Source organism: Loxodonta africana, unplaced genomic scaffold (assembly GCF_030014295.1).
Source record: "Loxodonta africana isolate mLoxAfr1 unplaced genomic scaffold, mLoxAfr1.hap2 scaffold_77, whole genome shotgun sequence".
In the NCBI taxonomy this organism is placed as follows: Eukaryota; Metazoa; Chordata; class Mammalia; order Proboscidea; family Elephantidae; genus Loxodonta; species Loxodonta africana.
Window position 1 is genome coordinate 809,332 of NW_026975506.1, and position 15,314 is coordinate 824,645.

Consider the following 15,314-nt stretch of genomic DNA (forward strand, 5'->3'; position numbering starts at 1 on the left):
ACCCTTTGGAATCTATCCCATGGAAGCAAATCCTCTAGTATACAAAGGACGGTTATTGTTAATAACGGCAAAATCGACTGCCATGGATGGTGGAAAGATAGATCATTTATGGTAGAGCTAAATCAATAAAGTTTGAGTCATTAGAATGAAAAAGAACTCTGGTAGTTAAACAGGAGAAATCTCTGTGAAGTATTATTGAAGGAGAAAATGAAGGTGCAGAGAAGTCTGTATAAAATGAGCACATTAGGGTAAAGCAATAGCAATTGTTTGAGTATGCTTGAATACCTGTTTGTGTTTATGTGAGTGTGTAAAGGAGCAGACGAAGATACATTTGTGTCTGTGTGTGCTCGTATAAGCAAGGGCAAGAGAGAGTACTTACCACATTGTTAACCTGAATTACCTGGGATTCACTTCTGGAAAAGGACTGGTGGGGGCGGGGGAGTTAGAACATGCAGGAAGAGCGGACTTAGAAAGCACTGGTGATATGTGTTTCCACTGTAGTAGTGCTATGTATGAGTCTAGATAGTGTATACAGTAATTGTTCTCATCTATTTAAATGCTTTATGTGTAAATATGAGTTCAATCTTAGAAGACCCAAAAAGGCAGTGTTAGTGCCATACCTAATGACCTTCAGGGAATCAGCAATTTACAGAGCACCGTGGGTAGAGTATGACCCAATTTCCATTAGAGCAAACAAACCAGGGGATCTACTTGTGAACCTGTGACTGTGTGTATGGGTCCCAGCTGAGAAACATAGGGAAAGATACACGTGTCTATTAACATTGGACGCCTTGGGGGTGCAGGACCAAATTACATATGAGGGTGGGACCATGACTGTAACTTTTTCATTATACAAATCTGTACCCTTAGAGGTGTTATACAAAAGACTTTCAGAGCTTTGAAAGTTGATAAACATCATCATAGATACATTATTTTAAAAACATTTTGTTGGATTTTTTTTTTTGAACGGGGAAAATATCTTTAACAACAGATACAAAGATTTTAATCACTGGAAGAAGAGCACACCACAGACTGCTCAACAGTCAGACCCAGCAGATTTCATGCTTGTTCTTGGAGACAATGAGCTCTTCTGGTCTCTACACCTGGAAATGACCAGCGAGAATTTTGTAAGGGTCCATGAAGTTACTCCTCAAACATCTCCTGCAAGTACATGTCTACAGATAAAGGAGGAAGGCTGGACACCACATGCAGTTCACTAGGTAACTCATGTGCCTCTAGAAGATTCTCTTTCCCTGATATGCCACTACCACTTCCTTCCACTTGTTGCTCTGCTGGAAAACGTACCCTTTGCATGCTACACCTTTTCCTGGACTGAACATAGAGGAAGTTAACTGGAAAGATGCAGCTTTTAAGGAAAAATATTTTGACCAATAGCTCCAGGGACAGTAGGACCCCCTCAGCCAGCCTATGGCCACTGTGGGAATGCCAGCCCCCTCACTCTCTTGTACCTCTGATCATCCAGGGCTTTCTGTTTGATCATCAGGAGACTTCAGAATTCACCTCGCCTGAAAGCCCTCGCTTCCTCCGTCTCTGACCCTGTCCCTCGCAGGAGAGTCTGTCACTCTGAGAAGTACAAACAGGGCAGCCTGTGGTTGGAAATGCCTGTCCTGGAGGCTCTGCCCTTCCTTCCTTGCCCCTGAGGGCTTCCCTGTGCCACTTGGGGTCTCATCACCGAGGGAAGGACATACCCCTGGCACCTCCAGGGTTTCCCAGTTCCTAATACTTGCTGTTGTGGCTGAAACTTGGCCTTTTCTGCTCATTATCGAGTCTGGGCCTTGGGAAGACTGATCTCTGGGTCTTGGGAAGACTCATCTATGAGCCCAAGGATTTGGTCTTAGGGATCCCTGGGGCCTGTCCATCACCACCATCCTCTCATCAATTCTCCCTCTGTCCTGGGACCCCTCACTCCCCTTGGGGGCGCTGCTGTGGGAGACAGAATCCCCTGGGCACAATGACACTAATGATAGTAGTACCTTATAACAAAAATGTTTACTCTAAAAACACTATAACATGTCTTGGGATTTTATATTTGTAAATAGAAGATCATCCAATGTGCTCCCTCCCCCCTTTATTTGCTGAATGTTCAGTGAATTTGCTCCTTTGGAACATGAGAATGACCTCATTTTCTTGAACTTTTATAATATTTTGTGACTTCTCCAAAAGGAGTTTCCTATGAAAGTGATTTTCTTAGTAAATTTAAACACGCAAATGGGAGAAATTTTCACCTCTTTTTAAGGGAAGTCTTTCATAGAAGGAATTATACTTAAAAGTTAGAGAATAATTTGTATATTTAGTTAAGACCCTGACAGGTATACCTCTTCCTTGTACCCTTCTTAACCAAGCCACAGTAATAGGTTAAAATTGTTTCCTCTTGAAAACAATTGAACAGTAGCCCCTTAAATGTCCTTATTAGATGAGTGACTTCAGAGTGATGCAGAAAACATATGTTTGGCCGAAAGCCTTGACGCCACAAACCTGAGAGGCTAAGACACAACCACCTCACCTGTGTTTGTCTAGGAGGGTTGTACGTGTCAACATAAGGTCTATCTATGTACATTTCTGAACATGAGGGAAGGATTCGAGACCTCAGGATGAAGAGAGAAAACAGACGGAGCCAGGTTGGGTGTGTGAGTGTGGTGTGGGGTGGAAAGTAGTGAAAGCTCTCAGAAGCAAGTTAGCGGCCAGGCAGAGGACCAAGGAGGAAACAGGAAACAGGGCTGGGGCGGTCCAGGGCAGCATGGGCAAGCAGCTGAAAAGATGGAGGAGGGCAGACACTGGCTGATGAAAGGGTGTACAATTAGGAACCACAGAAGGTCAGGTTCAGTTTGTTGTTGTCAGTTGCCATGAAGTCGATTCTGACTTGTGGCGACCCCATGTGTTTCAGAGTAGAACTGCTCCATTGGGTTTTCTTGACTGTAATCTTAAGAGAAGCAGATCGCCAGGACTTTTCCTCCCAGTACTCCTACTTTTAGGTGAGCTGTCGAGCACAAACTGCATCACCTAGGCACCTTTACCTCCTTGACCTATACTTTAAATTAAGTAGAGTAGGAATTTAAAATGCTATCTTGAAGTGAGGCTTTGCTGTGACTGGGTGTTAAGCCTTGGAAGAGGAGAAGGGGATTCCCTGGATCTAGGGGGATGGGGTCTTCCGCCCAAGCCCAGGCTGGGACAGCATAGTTCACAGTGGTACAGACACAGTGCTTCCTCACGCCACCCACTTTCATAAGCTCCTGAGAAATTTTACTTCTTTCGTTATTCCTGACATGACATATTAATTCAATCTTATTTGAAAATATGATACAAATGAATAACTGATCTCCCTAAACACCCTTCACCCCCGTCCCAGTTGCCCAGTGGCTTCCTCAACATAGGAGGTTCCCAAGCCTGAACAATTGAGTAGCTAGTCTGTGCCTGCTCAGAAAGGCCCTTAGAGTTACAGTAGTGTTCTTTGGTTCACTCACTCATTCCTTTATTCATATCACTGTTTTGTTGTCTACTAAATGACAGCAAGTACTTTCTCTGGGAGAGCCACTTCATCTCCTCACTCAAAATCCATATCTTGTCTCCAAATCTTGTCTGGTGAAATCAGACTCTTTGCCACACACCTCCTGTCAATCAGGAAGAATTTTTCTCCCACCCCTACCTCGAGTCTTAGAGGTTTCTCCTTCCCATATTGCCATTTCATCCTGACTGGGTGAAGGTAAACCAAAAAAAAAAAAAAAAGGTCCCCCAAAGGATGTTCACCCCTCTGTTCCAAGCTCTCACGAGTTGGGAACTCCAACTGAGGAATCACTCTCTGTGAACTGGTAGCTTAAGTTGCTCTCCCACAGGAGACCTCAGATCGACAACCTCTCCAAAGAGCAGTTGGATCTGAGTGAGCACCAAGGCTTCCATAACACTTGTGTGACATCATTGCTGACATTGTTCAGTTTCGAGGGCCCAGTTTGAACCTAAACAAGACAAACATGGCAGCTTTTGGAGGTGTTGGGAGGATTGGGGGAAACTTAATAATAAGTATGTAATAAAAATGAATTGAAAGTTTTCCCTGCCTTCAAAGAGGTTACCATTCTATTGGAAAGAGAAATGTGAGTTCAGGGAATGATAACGGAGTGTGATGGGCTGTGGTTTCTCCCAAACCTCTTATCTCTGAATTTTAGATGGCTGTTTACTAGCTTGGATGCCATTCACCAAAACTGGATGCAGAACATTTTCTTAATAAACTTCCTTATGCCAATTACCTACACGTCCCCCGAATCCATGGTCCCCAGACCACCGCCCCTGCTCTCCTGTCCCTCAAAGTATTTGGTTGTGATCAGGAAACTTCTTAGCTTTTAGTTTAGTCCAGTTGTGCTGACTTCCTCTGTATTGTGCGTTGTCCTTCCCTTCACCTAAGATGATATTTGTCTACAGTTACTGTTAAAAAAACTGTCTTTGGAATTGAAATTGGGATTGCATTGTATCTGTAGATGGTTTTGGGTAGAACTGACATTTTCACAATGTTAGTGAATTTTCTTCTCCCTCACTCCCCACACTCTTAACCATCAAAGAATGTTTTCTTCTGCGTTTAAACTTTTTCATGAGTTCTTACAATAGTGGTCTCATACAGTATTTGTCGTTTTGCGACAGACTAATTTCACTCAGCATAATGCCTTCCAGATTCCACCCTCAGTCCCCTGTAGGCCCGAATGCTGCCGCCAGGTGGGCAGACGCTGCCTGATGGCCGCCAAGAAGAGGGAGGTGAGGGAGAGTGTGGTCTGCAGGCACCTGGAGGAGCAGCTGGAGAAGCAGAGAGAGGAGCTAAAGAGGCTGAGGGACCAGCTGGAGAGGCTGCAGAGGCAGAAGTTCAGGCTACAGAGGGTGCAGGTGCAGCACCAAGGCCAGAGCGGGAAGCACCAGAAGACCCTCTAGCACCCCCGGACTAGGAGGAGCAGGGCCTTTGGGCTGGAAGTGTGGGCCCTTCAGGAGAGACCTCCATTCAGTTTTGTTTAACCCAGCTCCCCTGGAAGATCCCCACCCTCCCACCCCGAGTACACAGAGAGCTCCAACCCTAGGAGGATCTGGATGGAGGAAGCCCCAGATGGCTGACCGCAGACACCAGGTCCCCTCAGAGGCTCCCCTGGCCCAGAAGAGGAGAGGACAGGCCTCACCTGGATGATGAGGTCTCAGAACTCTGAGGATGAGCATAGCATAATTAGGGAAAGGGAAATGGGATTTCAGTGGGACTTGGGAGGCTGAGGGGTCCCTGCAAGGACAGCTCTAAGGGAGGTGTGACGGTCATGGGGTGTCACTGAGTTCTTTGCAGGAGAAGGAATCAGAGAAGCCGCAGACTGTGCGGAACCTGCCCGCAGGTGAGCAGTGAACATAAAGCCCTAAACCAAGGCCTCTGGGTCCCTTCCCAGCAGCCTGCAGGCAGAGAAAGAAGCAGGGCTTGGGAGGAGGACAGGAGGGCGGGGTGGAGGAAAAGGAGCTCACCCCAGTCATGTCTTCTGTCCTCACAGGGTGAATTTGGGTTTACGATTAGGATTAGGGGAGTGGAAGGGGGAGCTGGTGTAGCAAAATCCTCCTGGGTGTTTTCCATTTCTGGATAAGAGTTGATCCAGTGCTTGCAGGATATTTTCTGTATTTAGCATGTCCTAAAGTAAGGAGTAGAGCTTTGGAACTTTTTCCTCTCCAATAAATCAAGCTATTCTTTCAGGTTTTCCACATGTTAATGAAACTTGCTAATATTTTTTCTTCTTTCTGTGGTCTAACCTGACATGTCCTGAGGTCAAAGAACTGAAGAAAAAGGTTGACTCAGATGAAAGAAGCAGAGGGCAGGCTTGTAAACCCAGAGAGAACAGCAAGAACACAGGTGATCAGAGGTGAGGGTGGGAAGGGGCAGATTCAGGCCCAGACTAAGTAGTGGACAGAAAAGCCCAAATCTCAGCTGTAGCATCAGGTCCCAGGTCTGAACATGACAGGGGCGTAGCCATCTCCCTGGAAGATGAGACCTCTACTGTCACAGGGAAGCCTTCGGGGACACAGGCAGGGAGGGCAGGACCTCCAGAATGAGCACCTCCGACCGCAGGCTGTCCTGTGTGGATTTCTCAGAGTGACAGAGACAGCTCCTGCTGGAACAGCGTCAGAGGTAGAGGGCAGTGAAGGCTTTCAGGACAGGTGAATTCAGCAGTCTCCTAAGGATCCAAAAGGAAAATCAGAGATTCTCAGAGGTATCAGAGTGGGAGAGGTTGGCATTCCCAGGGTGGGGAGAGGCTGGTTGGGGAGGTACTGTTTTCTGAAATCTTTTCATCAAACTCTCTTCTATTCATCAACTATCTTCTCAGTTGATGTCATCTAAGCTCAGTCCTGAAAAGGGCCTAGAATGCACAAGGGTGGGTTATTCGGTGTGGCAAGGTGGGGAGGAAGTAGTGGCAGCATATCCGGGAAAGAGAATCTTCTAGAGGCACATGAGTTACCTAGTGAATTGCACATGGTGTCCATTCTCCTTCATTTAGCTGTGGACGTGTGTTTGCAAGAGGTGATTGACTTCCCCAAATTATTTTTGGTCATTTCTAGTTACCGACACCAGAAGAGCACATTGGCTCCAAGAACATGCAAGAAATCCACTGATTGTGATTATTACTGTCTGTGGTATGCTCTCCTTTCAGTGATTAAAACCTTTGTCTGTCATAGAGAATTTTCACCTATTTAAAAATATATGTCTATGTCATTTACTAATTTCCAAAGCTATGAAATTCTTTTTTATTACATGTCTAAGAATACAAATTTGTATAATGAAAAAGTTAACATGCAGAGTCCCACCCTCATATTTTGCTCCTGCTCCCCCAAGGTATCCAAAGTTAATAGACACGTGTATCCTTCCCTAGGTTTCTCTGCTGTGACATGTATACACAGTCACAGGTACACAAGTAGATCTGATGGGGTGTTTGCTTTTATGGAAACTTGGTCACACTCTACCCACATTGCTCTTGCCCCTTCTTTCCCTTGACATTCTATCTTGACTCTCTGTAAGTCATTAGATATAGCATTAACTATATTTTTATGTCTTCTAAGTTACACACATAAATTAAATGGATAATAACAATTTTAGTACACTTTATCTAGACTTAGACATGTTGTTAGGTGCTATCGAGTTGGCTCTGACTCACAGCGACCCTATGCACAACACAACAAAACACTGCCTGGTCCTGGGCAACCCTCATAATGGTTGCTATATTTGAACCCACTGTTGTAGCCACTGTGTCAGTCAATCTCACTGAGGGTCTTCCTCTTATTCGCTGGACCTCTGCTTTACCAAGCATGGTGTCCTTCTCCAGGGACTGGTCCCTTCTGATAACATGTCTAAAGCCATCCTTGCTTCTAAGGAACATTCCAGCTTCTTTCAAGACAGATTTGTTTGTCTCATACATAACACTAGTGAAATGGAAACACATTATCACCCATGCTTTTTCAGTCCACTCTTCCTGCATGTTCTAGCTTTCCACCCCCTGTTCTTTCCCACAAGTGAATCCAAGGTAATTCACTTCGACCATATGGTAAGTAGTCTATCTTATCCTTGCTTAAACAAGCACACGCACACATACATGTACCATCATCTGTTCATTTATACACACACATACATGTAAACAGGTATTCAAATATGTTCAATTGTTATTGTTCTACCCAAATGTGCTCATTTTATATATACTTTTCTGCACCTTGATTTTTTCAGTAAACTTCCATAATACTTCACAGAGATTTCTCCTACTTAACTACTACAACTCTTTTTCATTCTAATGACTTCCTATGTTATTGATGATGTAGCTCTACCATATATTCTCTATCATTTCACCACCAATGGACAGTCAATGTTTTGTCAGCATCAATAATAAACATCCTTTGTATAGTACAGGATTCGCTTATGTGGAGTAGACTCCACAGAGTGAGATTTCCAGTTCAAAGAATGTTAAAAGTACAGAGCCATGGCCATGTCTTTCCCCTAGAGGCTGTCCTAATGCACCTCTCCAGCCATGTCTCAGGGTTTCCTTCTCCCCACAGCCCAGCCAGCTATAGATGGTGTTGATTTTTAAATTGTGCCAGTTTCACTGGGACTTTGATATTTTCTTATCTACCAGTGTTTTTGAGCAACTTGGACTATGTTTATTGGGCATGTGGATTTGCTGTGAACGATCTGTTTGAATTCACTGCTCATTTTTCAAGTGCTTAACTTTTATCCTTCTGTGTAAAATATAAACTGTTATTAATCCTGGTCATCTACATTTCACATAATTTTCCAAATCTATGACTTGTGTATCACATTTTTGCAAGCTTTGTCCTCCAGAACAATCAGTTGAGTCAGCACCATTTATTAAATAAATATGATTTTCACACCACCTTTTTTTTTTTTTTATGAATAGTTACTGTGATTTCCTAGTAGGTTTTCTATTTCAGTTGTCTACCTGTCAGTTTGTATGCTATGTAATATTGATTTGTTCTGTTACTTGATGAGGTAGACACCTGTTACTATCCTGTTATTTCAGGTTTTTCTTGTCTATTCTTTGGTAATGCAGCCCTGGTGTTGCAATGGTTAAGTGCTTGACTGCTAATTGAAAGAAAGGCTGCCAGGTCGCACCCACCCAGTGGCTCTGAGGGAGAAAGGCCTGGCGGTCCGCTCCCATAAAGATTACGGCCTATAAAGGCCTACTGGGCAGTCAGACGGGACGGCTGTGAGTCAAACATCTTGTCCAAGGCTCCAGCAACAACATTCTTTGTTATCTATTGTACTACTTGTAGCTTATGATTAATGTATACAATTAAAAAACAACTACCCGAATATTCTAATTGGAAATGCAATCCATTTATGTGTTAGTTTTGGGAACCTCCATTTGATTAACAAGGCTTCCCACTTGGAAATATGGCATATTTTTTTGCACATATTCAGGTTTTGTTTTATTTACGTTAATACATTAGTTTTCTTTATATATGTCCTTCGCTGCTCCGGTCAAAACAATGTTCCCCTAAATATTTTATAGTTTTGGACACAGTTTGCTACAGTCAAGTAATAGGCGAAAGAGAACGACCAGCCTTTCCCACCCTTGCTAATTTTAGTCTCTTATGTCCACATGGGACAGAAACCCTTAATTTTGATGTATTTGTCTTTTATTCGGGTATGCAATTATATCATTATTTTGAAAATCTGTTTTTATACTTATACCAGTTATTTAAATTTTCTAGTTTAACCCTTCACCTTAAAAGTATGTTGAGTCTTACCAAAATCTTTGTCTAGTTCCAAATTTATCAGCATGAATTGAATATTTTTCCATTTATCTCTCATCTGCTAAGTTTGGGGATAATCTATTATGCCCCAATAGGTAACTAATACTCTGACCTGCTGACCGTTGTTGTAATCACACACAACTTGTTTCTGACAGTTAAGTACTTCTACCTGGCCTCTGTTGGGCTGGGATCCCATTACTTATATTGGTATGAGGTAGCCCAGCTCCCATGAACAATCTCAGCCAATAGAGAATTGTTGTCGTTTGTTGTTGTCGTTTGTTGCTGTCAAGTCATTTCCAACTGATGACAACCCCATGTGTGCAGCGTACAACTGCTTAATAGGGTTTCCAAGGCTGTGACCCTTTAGAAGGAGATCACCAGGCCTGTCTTCTGAGGCACCCCTTGGTGGGTTCAAACTGCCAACCTTTCAGCTGGTAGTTGAGCACTGAACTGTTTGTGGCACCCAGGGACCCCCTGGAGAAGACAGATATCAGTAAGTTCAGTGTTGTTGCTGCTCCCCTCATCTCTGCATTCCTTATTATTTTGATGAAATGGGTGTCCTTCAGGACCGCCAAGAAATGGTCTTATAGAAACTAACTCTGCCACGGCCACATATTGGAGACTTTTGCCTCATCTTCCCACATCTGACACAGCAGGTCTGGCATTTCTATTTCGTAGATAGTGGGCCATTGCCTTTTCCAAGCATCGAAGAACAATGCCACAGCTTACGAGACCCATTTCTAGAGCCCTTGCTATGGCGATAAATCCTTGTTAGGAGAGAGTTCCCCCATATCAACAAACTGTCCTTGACCCAACTTTATATTAAACTCCCCTTGACTCAGCACCTTCAGCACCCATCCTCAGCACACCCCCGTCCTGCTCACACAAGGCAGCCAGATCTTGCAGCTCCTTCAGTGTACAGTCCCTCCCCCCCTTACCACAACCAACACTTCCCCCAGCGGCTATACTGGTATGTGACAACTAAGTATCTGGACAAATGCATGGGCCGCTATCTCAGGACTCTGCAAAGGAAGTGGTTGGCAGTGGTAGGAAACCAGAACATAAAGTATAAACATTCCAGAGGCTGAAATTAAATGAGTCCAAATCATGTAACTGCATACCAGCTGTGCACAGAAACAGCTCCAAGAGAAGCCCTCTCTCATATCAAATGGGATAGAGGGTCCATAAAGGAGAGAGGTGGGCAAGTCGGCAGGTGGGAAGAAACTTAAAACTCTGGAAGAACAGATTCCTTCTCTCTGACCAGAGTATGTAAGGGCCCAAGAGTGTGGAGGAAGCTCCATTACGTTTTCTCTCTCCCTGTCTGCTGTTGGCATTTAGTCAGTTCTGCCTCAAAGGGTGTGACTTTTCGAAAGCAGATCACCAGGCTAGTCTTCTGAGACGCTTCTTGACAGACTCATGCTGCCAGCCTTTGGGCCGGTTGTGGAGTATTTTGGCCCCATAGGCAGAATCAGTCGCTTATGTGCACGACAGAATGAGGAGATTAAAGCCACAGGATTCCTACCAGTGGGCCAAGAAAGCACTCCTTCAGAGCTCAGAGAGCATCAGAGAAATAGAGAGGAAGCGGCACAAGAAAGAGATTCTTCAAACTTGCTATGAACTCCTGGTTCACCACCCATCCCCCCAGATGCATATGCCTTGCCCTGACCCTAAGAAGCACTATCAAATCCTTTAAGAGCCTCACTAGGGGTTACAACGCCATCAAGATTCCAGTCTGGGTGGCACTCATGTAGATTAGACCCGAGTATCACCGCAAAGGCTTCAAAAATTGAACGAAGATGTGAGCCACAGAATACAAAAACAGGACAGAACTTGCAGCATGAACATATCTGGGTCAATTGAATGCTAAAAAAAACAAAATTAACATTTTGTTTTTCCATAACATTTAAGCAAGACTTACAGTTTTGAAATCTTAAGACACGTATTTTAAAATGCTATTCTAATCATGCTCCAAGAAATAACAGGGACATTTTTTAAATACGTGGAAAGATAGTGGCTATTTGCAAAGGAAAATTTTACATGCTAAAAATGCAATGCTAGAAATGAAAAATTCATTTGATAGTTTCAAAAGCAGAATGGTGATGACAGAGAAAAAAACTGAGTTGGAAGTAGATCAATAGAAAATATTTATTCTGAAAACAGAGAAAAAATACAGAAAAAGATGAGCAGAGCCTCAAAAACTAGACCAAAACCCTATTTCTTTATTGGAACTCCAGAAGACATGGAGAAAATGTGTGATGCAGAAAAAAGTATTAGGAGAAATACTAACACTTTCCAAATTTCGTGAAAGACATGAACTTACAGATTCAAGAAGCTCAGCAAACCCCAACGAGTTAAATTTAAGGAATTATATACCGCAATAACATATTATTATGAAAATATTTTAAGCACACTATATGAATTCTTTTACAGTGACATGTAAAAAAGAAAACGGCGTACTGTGCTTATGACAATACCTGGGAGGGGGAAATGCAGTTGACAAAAAAAGAAAAAATATACATAAAACATGCATTATTTGCATAAAAATACGATATATCATAATCAATGGCAGAATAACAAAGACCAAGAAAATACTCAGGAAGAAGTTAGACAGAAAACAACACATTTCAAATGGGAAAAATAATTCAAATAACTCTATAGTCATTATCAGAAGCCATGGAAGCCAAAAGATTGTGAAACAACATTTTTTCAACACAAAGAGGGAAATATTAATCTACATAGATATATAATTCTATACCCAGTCATACCTTCGGGAGTAAAGCAAAAGTAATGCCATTCTTAGGGGACGGAAAACTGAGAGAATTCATCACCACCAGACTTCTGCTAAATGAAACACTGAGAAAAGTGGTTCAGGTGGTAGACTTGGAATTTCATTCATATTTCAGGAAAGCAGAAAACGTGGGAACTATGTGGATAAATATACTATGTCAACACTGTAGTCACTGCACAACATGGCGCTGGACGTGCCTCTTTGGAAAGGTTTTCCAGTCTCTTGACTGGAATACACTCTTGGTGGCAAATCATTATTAGAGAAAGGAATTAATTTTGACAATATCTGAGAGCTGGCTGTATTCAAGTCTGGTGAATAAACTGGAAAATAAATTTTTGGACCCAAAATAAGTCGTGGAAACAAAAAAATGAGTCTCAATTCCCATGTGGCCATGAGCCAGCTCTGAAGGCCTTCCCCAGAGAGGCATTTCAAGCACATCGGGAGCAATGTCTTCCTGTTGTTTTTGCTAGGTGCCATCGAGGGGATTTCTGAGTCACCGTGGCCCGGTGTGAAAGGAGAATTGTCCCCATAGGGTTTACTGGTGTGTAATCTTAACGGGAGCAGGCTGCCAGATCTTTATTCCTTAGAGCCTCTGGGTAGGTTCAAACAATTAACATTTCGGTTAGCAGCCGAGCACTTAACTTTTGTACCACCAGGGCTCCTTGGAGCAATATCAGTACCACAGAAGTTGGTATGAACCTTCCCATGGACCTTCTCTGAGAGATAATCCCTTGCTTAAGAACCAACTTTAGTTTTCATATATACTCATTCTGCATCAAGTCTAGGTAAGAATTAGAGTGCATCCTTGAGAGGACAATATTTTATATGTGGTCATCAACAAAATATGCCTCAAGGGCAAAGTTTAAGAATAAACCAAGGGATTTCCCATCAGTCCTTGGGACCTGAGAGGGTCTTCAGGAGGATTTTCTGAGACTCATGGAAAAGGAAGTAGTAGATGCTGCCTTCTTTTTACCACTTCCCTCCCAAACAAACAGGAACCACTGCTAAGATGTCAGGTGTCAAACCCAAACTCCTCTTCGCATCCTCTATGAAACTTGTATAGTAAGACCAGGAACCAGGTGTTCAGCTGTGTGAAGAGAAAAAAAAAATTTTTTTTTTTTTTTAGTATTTCGCATCTTCCAAAGTTTCGAGTTCCAGTGGAATCCTGTTATAAGTCACTAGATCAGCCCAGGACCTGGAAGACTGAAATTCCTGGTGCTCTGACAAGTGGGAGGGGTGGGGGGGCGGGCACTGGGCAGAGCCTCCTTGACATCACTTGCCCCAAGAGGCTCTGGAGGCTGCTTCATGTTAAAAGTCAAAGGCCCTTCCGGCCCAGCAGAGTAAGAGCAGGGAAAGACTTTCTCCATTGAAAGAAGAGATGGGCTCAGGAGCTGCAGGTGTGAGACCATTCAGCTTTTTGGCTTCAGGGCATCCCGGCCCCAGTTCACCTTTACAACTGGGCCTTTATAGCCTCTCCACTTCTCTCTCCCTCCCAGCTTTCTCCCAGCACCATGGGCTGTGGCTTCTGCTAGTTTCAATGTTTCAGTAGCACCTCACCCCACTCAGAGGAGGCAGGTTTGCAGGGTGGGGGGCACAAACCCATAGTGCCGCTTAGGTGTCCTTCAACAGAAACTCTCTGGAGGGGACAAGTTGGCCTGACTGATCCTGAGACCCAGACAGAGGGAAACCCAGGGGGAGGGTCATTGGTTGAGGAAGTGTCAGCACCCTCAGGGTCATGTCCCTGGGGTCATGCCCAATTGCAGGAAAAAGGAATTAGCTCTGCAGCTTGGTGTGTTGACCGTCCAGTATGAAGGCCCCGGAAGCCTCTGGAGAATTCTCAGAATTTAGTCTAATCCAGCACTGGGGAAATCCTTACTGAATGAGAGCAGCCATATTCCTGGGGATCTTTATTCTAAAACTCTCAAAGCAGTTGATACAGTCTTAGGAGGTGGGAGATAAGAAAGCTTGGGGCCACAGAGGGACTGTGGCAAAAGAGGGAGGTTCCTATCACTCCCTCTGGGGTCTTGTTCAGGATTTTTTTTTTTTTTAATGCAACTTGGGCTCCAAACAGGCATTTATCGCTGAAGTTGTATTTATGATCCTTAACTCAAATCTGGAGTTTTGAGCTTATTTTGATGATTTCTTCTTTAGTCTATGGAGAAAGGAGTCTACTATAAGCCAGTGGTGAAAGTGCAGAAAATAAAGTCCCTAGTCCTGACCGGGGTCGGCTCTGCTGCACCCCAAACTAGGGGTGACCTCCCTGGGGAGCCCTTCTGAGGGAGAAAGGGGGTGCAGTGTGTGTACCTACAGTGTGGCCTCTGGGGCTTTGCCTTCTCCTCCCAGAAGTGCAACCTCGGGCCTCCACGTGCGGACCCAGAGTTAGAGGGTGACCTCAACTCTCCCACCTTCCCTGGGTCATCCTCTGGACCCAAGTCCCCATATGCCTCCTCTGCCCTCCTATCCCAGCATAAGCGCTGTGATCAGGCTCAGGTGCGTGCACTGGGTCTCGCTCTCTGTGGCCTCAGGCTTCCCCTATTCTGGTGCGACCTGTGAGCCTGGTGGGTCTGAGTTCAGGGCAGGGCTGGGTGGGCTGGGACTGTCGCAAAAGGCTCCTGAAGCGAGCTTCATCCTGCTGCCCGCGAGCTTGCGGTGGGGCAGCCCTGGGCATCGCGCATCCCCCAGGGCGCCCCTCTCTGTGCAGCCCTGCCCCGCCCCCACCCCCCAACCACCCACCCTCCGCCTCAGGCCTCCTAGTTCTAGAGGCGCCTTTTCTTGATGCCCAGATGCAACTGGGCACTGCACCGCCCCGCAGAGTCAATCCAGCTAATGACCTCAACCTGAAATGCACAACTTTAAAACTGCTAGATAGGTGGGAAATGAAAAAAAAAAAAGTAAATGTGAAACACTTAAAAAGAACAATTACAAAGATGTCACATTATGTGGGACTGACTGTATTCTCACATCATAGACTCAAAGGAGGCTTGGTTGTATGTTTCTTTGCAAATAAGTCTTAGATAAGGGAACTGGTACCAGGAGTAGATACGCAGCGTGACTTCCGGAAAATGGAAAATCTGGGATTGATTAATTGGCCTGGATGAGGCTGAAAACAGTGATAACCGCGTAATATTTAATGATGACATCCTAGCAGTCTACAACATGCAGTGAAAATTTTTCTAAGTAAATTGGCACCAGAAATGGCCTTTAATCACTATACAAAATGGGTCAGTAGTTCAAGATCTCCCTAAGAAGA

General features: G+C 44.2%; 1 long non-coding RNA gene across 1 annotated transcript in view; it reads right to left on the bottom strand.

The window, feature by feature from the left end:
* Positions 1-1,109: 1,109 nt before the first annotated feature.
* LOC135230108 (uncharacterized) overlaps positions 1,110-15,314 on the bottom strand; it is a 40,597-nt gene continuing 26,392 nt past the window's right edge. The window contains exons 2-3 of the long non-coding RNA XR_010320759.1: positions 5,494-5,654; positions 1,110-1,584 (exon numbers count right to left, since the gene is read on the bottom strand). This is a non-coding gene — a long non-coding RNA (uncharacterized LOC135230108). The remainder of the gene's footprint in view (positions 1,585-5,493; positions 5,655-15,314) is intronic.